The sequence below is a fragment of the Oryzias melastigma genome, linkage group LG24, assembly GCF_002922805.2.
Source record: "Oryzias melastigma strain HK-1 linkage group LG24, ASM292280v2, whole genome shotgun sequence".
Lineage (NCBI taxonomy): Eukaryota > Metazoa > Chordata > Actinopteri > Beloniformes > Adrianichthyidae > Oryzias > Oryzias melastigma.
In genome coordinates this window covers 15048751-15055633 of record NC_050535.1, presented here as the reverse complement: position 1 = coordinate 15055633, position 6883 = coordinate 15048751, and positions in this window count along the sequence as shown.

Below are 6883 nucleotides of genomic sequence, written 5' to 3'. Positions count from 1 at the left end.
CCACTTACGACATCGGAAGACAGTAAGTGGTGGGAACCACTTACTAACTGGTGTGCACCACTTACTAACTGGTGGGCACCACTTACTATTTGGTGGGCACCACTTACTAACTGGTGCGCACCACTTACTATATGGTGGGCAACACTTACAATCTGGTGCGCACCGGTTAGTAAGTGGTGCCCACCAGTTAGTAATCTTTTTTTTTTTTTTTTAAACTTTAATTTTTTTTCCCGATGTCCCTTTAGGGGCTCCGTAGATCATTCATTATGACAGCAATACTTTTTTTTTGCAAATCTATTGCCCTATAATAAAAAAATAAATTAATTAAAGTGTGATGTTGCAATAGTTCCTCCCTATTACCCCCCTGATATGACACCATTACAAATTGGCATGGATTTTTTTTTTTTTCAGAGCTTATTCTGACGCCCCAATATCTGCAATAAGCCATCACTTACATGGTATTCTGGAAGCTTCAACCCAAAACTTTTACTCCCTAATCAGATTTGTGTGGAAATTAGAAATAAAGTCAAATGTATTTTTTTTAGAAACCATTCACAGCATAAAACAATCAAATCCTCTGAGAAAGTGGTTTTTAATTATAGGAAATATGAATTATTTTACTATATCCTAATGCAAATTTAATAACAAATGCAAGGAACAAGCATTTTTAAACCATCTGATATCTTTAGTTTAATATTGCAAATGATTTAGAATTGTTTAATAAAAAAAAAACTCTTTCTGCTAGAATTAAATCAAATTAAAAGGATATGATGTGATTGTTTTTCTTTTGATTGTGCTCTCAGATGAAACTCATTTATTTCAGCTCAAACAATTTCTCAATTTAAACATATATTGTATTTAAAGCAGCTGAAGCTGGTCTGTGCAGACCTGAGTGAAGCTTTATTAGGGCACTAGGTCATGTCTCAGCACATCTAACTTATAATATTAAGTGTGCATACTGTTTTGATTTGAATGCATACTTTAGGTTTATTATTCTCTATTCCTAAAGATGTGTAACTTTAGATTTGATGGGTTGTATAGTCATTCCTAGAGGAAATATCAGTTTGCAGTGGATGCAGTTTGTTTTCCCTTGACAGAAACGCAGCTGTAGATATTTGGCAGATATGAAAACAGCTTAAACTCCAAATGAAACAGGATTTATCAGAAACCTCCTTTAAGTAGAATTTTAGCTAAAAACAAGTACGTTTAAATGTGTGGTTTAATATATTTTTTACTTGAATAGCATTTGGTTCCAGGTGCAACAAAAGACTGAAATATGCATTTTTTTTAGACAAAATAAGTTGTAGTAACCTAAAATAAAAGATGAGGAAGTTGCAGAATTTTCCCAGCCCCGCAGTCTTCCTGTTTGTTCACAAATCTTCCAATGTTTGTTTGTTTCTGTTCATAGAGAAGACAGTAGCTCCAGAAGGCAAATCAATCAAGACAGCTAACTCAAAGTAAGAGGTTTGGCTGTGATTAAACGAGTCAAGTTAACCGATCAGAAGATATTCTTGGAGCTTTATCAGTGTGGAGGGAAACCTTCGTTTTTAGACTAGTTGATTGGATGCTAATGCAAATAATTCTGACTGCACTGAATTTTTTAAAACAATAATGAGCTAAACGTTTACTCTTTGCATTATATTCAAAGACAAGTTCAAAGTCTTATAAGGGGTCAATTTTAAGTAGTTCCTCATGTGATCACAAAATTTGCAAACATTTGATCTGCAAGATGCTTTCCAATCCAAAAGCCAAAAACCTTAATTTTAATTTCAGTTCTTGTGACTTAAATCTAAGACGGCGACCTCATTTCCGTGCAGTTTCTTCAAATAACCCGAGTTCCTCTGTTATTCTCAAGTGTCTCCAGTAAAGGTTTGGAGAAGTGCCAGACGGAGAAACAGGCAGATGTAGGTGATGATCCTGAACTCCATCACTGCAGGTCTGTGCAAAACCATTCAGCTGAGAATCTGCTCAGGACAACTTATGTTCTTGAAGTGTGTGTGAAGTCGCCTCAGTGTTAAAACAGTTTGTACAATCAGTAATAATATGCATCTTAATTAATCATTATTTCATTTATTTTTACATTTCAATTTTACTTTACTAAAACTGTTTCCTTTCTCCTAATTGCTTTAATATTTTCTGATACTGAACCTGGTGGCCAAGTTCTGCATATGTTAACAATAAGGCAAGAAAACAATATTCTGGATTTGAACCTGAAACCTTCCCTAAAGTAACTATGGAAACCAACAAAAATGCAAAAGTTAGTGACCAACCTTTAAAACATCAGCATTTTAACCCCAAACCTCAAAAGTGACCCTTTCTCTATGTTATATCATCAGGTAAGTTTAACACAAAGATTATACTTTTATAGATCAATCCAGGAGTAGTTGTGATAATGAATAATGGGAAAACAAATTATGCTAACACACAAAAATTTGTTATTTTATAGTTTTTCATTTATATTAGTTCGATTTTTATGTTTATCTGTATATTAGTTTTTTTTCAATGATTTGTCTAAACAGGCAAAGTTAGACTTTAGTAGATCTGATTACAACATTTTGGTGCGAGGCTTTCATTGGGTGAGAGCTAAAACGTTGCAGTCTGCAACCTTTAATATTTAGAGAGACATTCAGGTCAACTTTTCACTGACCACAACCCAGTAGGAGACACAAACTCTCACTTCTCCCTGTAGAAAAAATAAGACAGATTTGTGTTTAGTGCCACAAATATGATAAATATCGTTACTTTTCACATAAATAAAATGTTTTCATTTTTTTTAATAGAAAACCTTTCATAACTTTTGACAAAGATTTAAATGACTTCCTTTGTCACATGGGATCATGTCAAAGGGGCAAATATAGCAGTAGGTAGTGTGATGTCTTGAGTGATTTGTAAATAAAAAATAATAAAGAAAACAATAATAATAATGATAATAAATAATAATAAATAAAAAATAAATAAAAAGCCAAAATTAAAAAAAAAAAAGCTAAAGTAAATCAGAGTTAATTAACCCTTTAACTGCCTGCTCAATCAAACGGTGGGAAACATTTAGAAAACATGTTTTTAAAAATATTGATTGTGTGTATTACTCCCTAAGGTACAGAGCCTCAAAAAGGAAATTGAAGATTTTTTTTTTGCAAAAATTGGAATAATAATAATACAAAAATAATTCTGGTTAGTAATGGATGCGAACCAGAAAGTAACTGGTACTAGTACCAGAACATTTTTTTAAATTACATTTTTAGAAAAAAAAAAGTTAGTATCTGCTGTGCACCAGTCACTAATCAGAATTTATGATTATTTCTTTTACTATTTTAATTTAGTATTTTTAGAAAAAACTTTTTTTTTTTTTTTTTACTTTTATGTCCCTTCAGGGGCTCCGTACCAAGGCAAAAATACTTTTTTAGTGTTTTTTTGTTTGTTTGTTTTTTGTTTTTCTGGGTATTTAAAGGGTTAAGTGAACTTTATTTATGTTTTGGACCATATGACACATTTAAAATCCTTGAATGTTGCTTAATAATAGACAATCCACCTTAAATTCCAGTGTGCCTTAAGTATGAATTCTGGTTTTGCTTTCTGTGGTACAATAAAATCTGTGAAAATGTTCAACTTTGGTGAACTACAAACCCAAATTGCTTGATGGATTGTTGAAGCATTATGGGTATTGTAGTCAGGGGCCTAAACTGTTTGTAAATTAGTTGAATAAAGTTTGATTCCTCAATTAGAAAGCCACATAAGAGGGGTCAAAGAGCCACATGTGGATGTGGAGCTGCAGGTTGCAGACCCGATTTCGACCGTGTAGGAATCTCTTGATTTTATTCATAGAAACTCACCTGCAAAGAATGCCATTTTTTTCTGGTGACAACAGTACTGAGACACATGTGGGAACAATGGGGCAATGTTACTAAGCATAAGGAGGCGTGCTTTCCCCTTGGCCTTCAGAGGATGCTGTTTGAGCCAGAAATTCTCAGGAGCTTATGTTTTTCAAATTGCTTCCCCTTTCTTTAGCACATTGCTAGCAGGTGCCATCCTGCTTAGCTGTGCCAACCCAAACATCAACGTGGCAACAAAACTTTAAAAAAAATCTGCCTCGTAAAGTTTTTATGAGGAAGTTAAAGCGTTCCGCATGTGTGTAGAAGAAGATATCGCACATTTTGATAAGTAGCGATACATGATTGGGGTGTAAAGCTGGATTTTTTTTGTTCTTTGGTTTCGTAGGCCAAAAATGTGAGAAATTTCTAAAGTGCCATCAAGCCCTGAGGGTCGCATGCTGTGATGCAAATCTGTGTCCATTTTTTCCATAGAGCACAGAATAGGTAAATAGAGATTATTGTTGGGCTGCCACCACAAAGACTGCATTGAAGCAGCCATCAGATTCGTCAGTCTAGGACACTTAAGCAGTCACATTCCTCAAAAGAAGCCCCAAAAAATGTCACTTAAAGTGTCTGGCCACCTCCTCACAGCCTTTGATATTCAAATGAAACATGGCCTTGTACAAACAGGCGCCTCAGCCGAGGAGGACGGGGGAGAGTAAATCAGATAGGATTTCCCTCAGATGAAAAGAGCATGTCTGACATTTTCACACTGAGGGACCCTGAAGCAATGTTGGTTTGATGTCATGGTGGGAAGTTACTGCTGTGTGGAAAAGGTTAGCGTCTTCACCCCTACTTTTCTGGATAAACTGCTAAAACGCAGCGTGGAACTAGCAGGCGAGATGAGAGCCTAGTGAAGATGAGTGGGCATGGTCACATCACACAAAAACAAATCAAACCCACCCTGCGGCCTTCCCTTTATGCTGTCACACTGCTTCGTTTGTTTGGATTTTAGTGTTTTGGTGGGCGCTGAAGGGCCCCTGGAGGGACCGTGAGAGGGCCCGGATAGCATAACCGTGGGATCAAAACAGCAAAATTTAGCTCCTCCAATCAACATTTCTGAAATGCCAAACATATCAAACAAAATTCGTTTTGTGTTCCCTTGTTTTTCAGAGAATTTCGAAACTTTGATGGAATGTTTCCCCTTAAACCAATAAAAAGTATATTCAAGTTTGTTTTAAGTATACTTTTACCTTACTTTTTATGTACTTATTAGAGATAAACTTCACAAGTTCATGCTTACAAGCTCATAAGTTTATGTTAAGTGTACTTTGATTGTACTTAGAATTATGGTACAAGTCTAAATATATTTAGCCTGTATTTGTCACTTAAACGTTTTCGTACACAGCGTTAAAAGTGGAGTAGATGTATTCTTGGGATATTTTCAGTATATCAAACATTTATCTTTACGCAATAATCCAGGAGTTGTCAACCTTTAACGGTAAAAAATTAATTTGGGTTTGTTTTCTACTGATCAAAACCTAGAAGGAGACGCATAGTCTTACTTTAGCCTTTAAAAAATTTGGATTTGCATTCATAACTTTTTTAAAAAATGATAAATATGAATTGTGTCTATTTTTTTAGCGCAAACAAAGGCAAAAATATAGAAAAGAACTTAGCGTCTCTCAAAATGTGATTTTATTTAAATGAACTAAAATAACATATTTTCAAAATAAAAGACGCTGTGTGCCAAACAGGATTATCTCAGTGCAGCTACTAACCAATGTTGTGCAGCATAAGATAATATGTGCTTTTAACTCATAAAATATCAAACATTTTACCAAAGTTTTGCTTTCCCTGTAAAATATGTTCATACTGGAGGTAAAGTTGAACAAACAAAACCTCTTCAACACTGATGTAAAAACCTACATAGTTTATCATCTATGTGCACCTTAGCCATCAATTTATAAATATAACTAATTTAAAAGAATAATTAATTTAAAAAGAAAAAGAAAATCAATAAATACGAATTAAGTAATCCTTCCTTTCAAAAAATTCTTTTTCATATTTATTTGATTTTCTTTTTCTTTTTTCCCCTCTTTGTCCTCAGCAGTCTTTCACTGCTGGGTTTTGTTGTTTTAGTTTGGGGTTGGATCTTGGTAGTCTTATTTTGTGGGCTTTGTTTATTTGTTTTCTTTAGGTAGTTTTGGTTATGCAGTCATTAGCAGGGAGCTGCTGACTCAGACGGTCGACTTGGTTGGGTCAGCAGTCACAATGAATTATTTTCTGTTTGGCGAGGAGCCACCATGGAGAGATAAAAGAGCCACATGTGGATCTAGAGCCGTATGTTCCGGACCTTTATTATTTCTAAACCAGGGGTCTACAACCTTTAACACCTAAAGAGCCATTTGGGTCGATTTCTCACTGACCACAACCTATAAGGAGCCACACATCCTTTAGAAAAATAAGACTTTGTATTTATGTTGTAATTTTTAAGCTATGTAAACTATTATCTTTTTTGGCATTAATAAAACAAACTTTTTGAGAAAATATCCCAAATAAGAAACAGTTTGTCACTTTTAAAATAGGTTTAGAAGACTTCCTTTCAAAATAAAAGACTTCCTGTATCACATAGAATCATCTCGATGGAGCAAATGGAAGGTAATGTAATGTTAGCAATGGAAATAAAAAAACGTTTATGGCAGGGGTCTCAAACTCGCGGCCCGCGGGCCATCTGCGGCCCCCAGGATGATGATTTGCGGCCCGCATCTCAATATGAAAGATTACTGTTAGTGCGGCCCGCAAGGCTGATATGAATGACAGTTGTTGTGTGCAGAGCTGAACGAACCAATCACAGAGAGGTATATGACTCTGGAGGCGGGACATCGGCGGGCTGTCCAATTGCCTCGCTTACTCAGTCATTCCTCCAGTCAGCTGGGTGTAGGAGGAGCCATGAAGCACCGAACGTGATTCGCGTGATAAATTCGCGTGCCCGCGCGGGGAATTTTCTGCTCGCGACTTGTCAAAAAATTTGTTTCTGTCGCCGCGCTGTGTGTAGGAGGAGCTACCAGGTC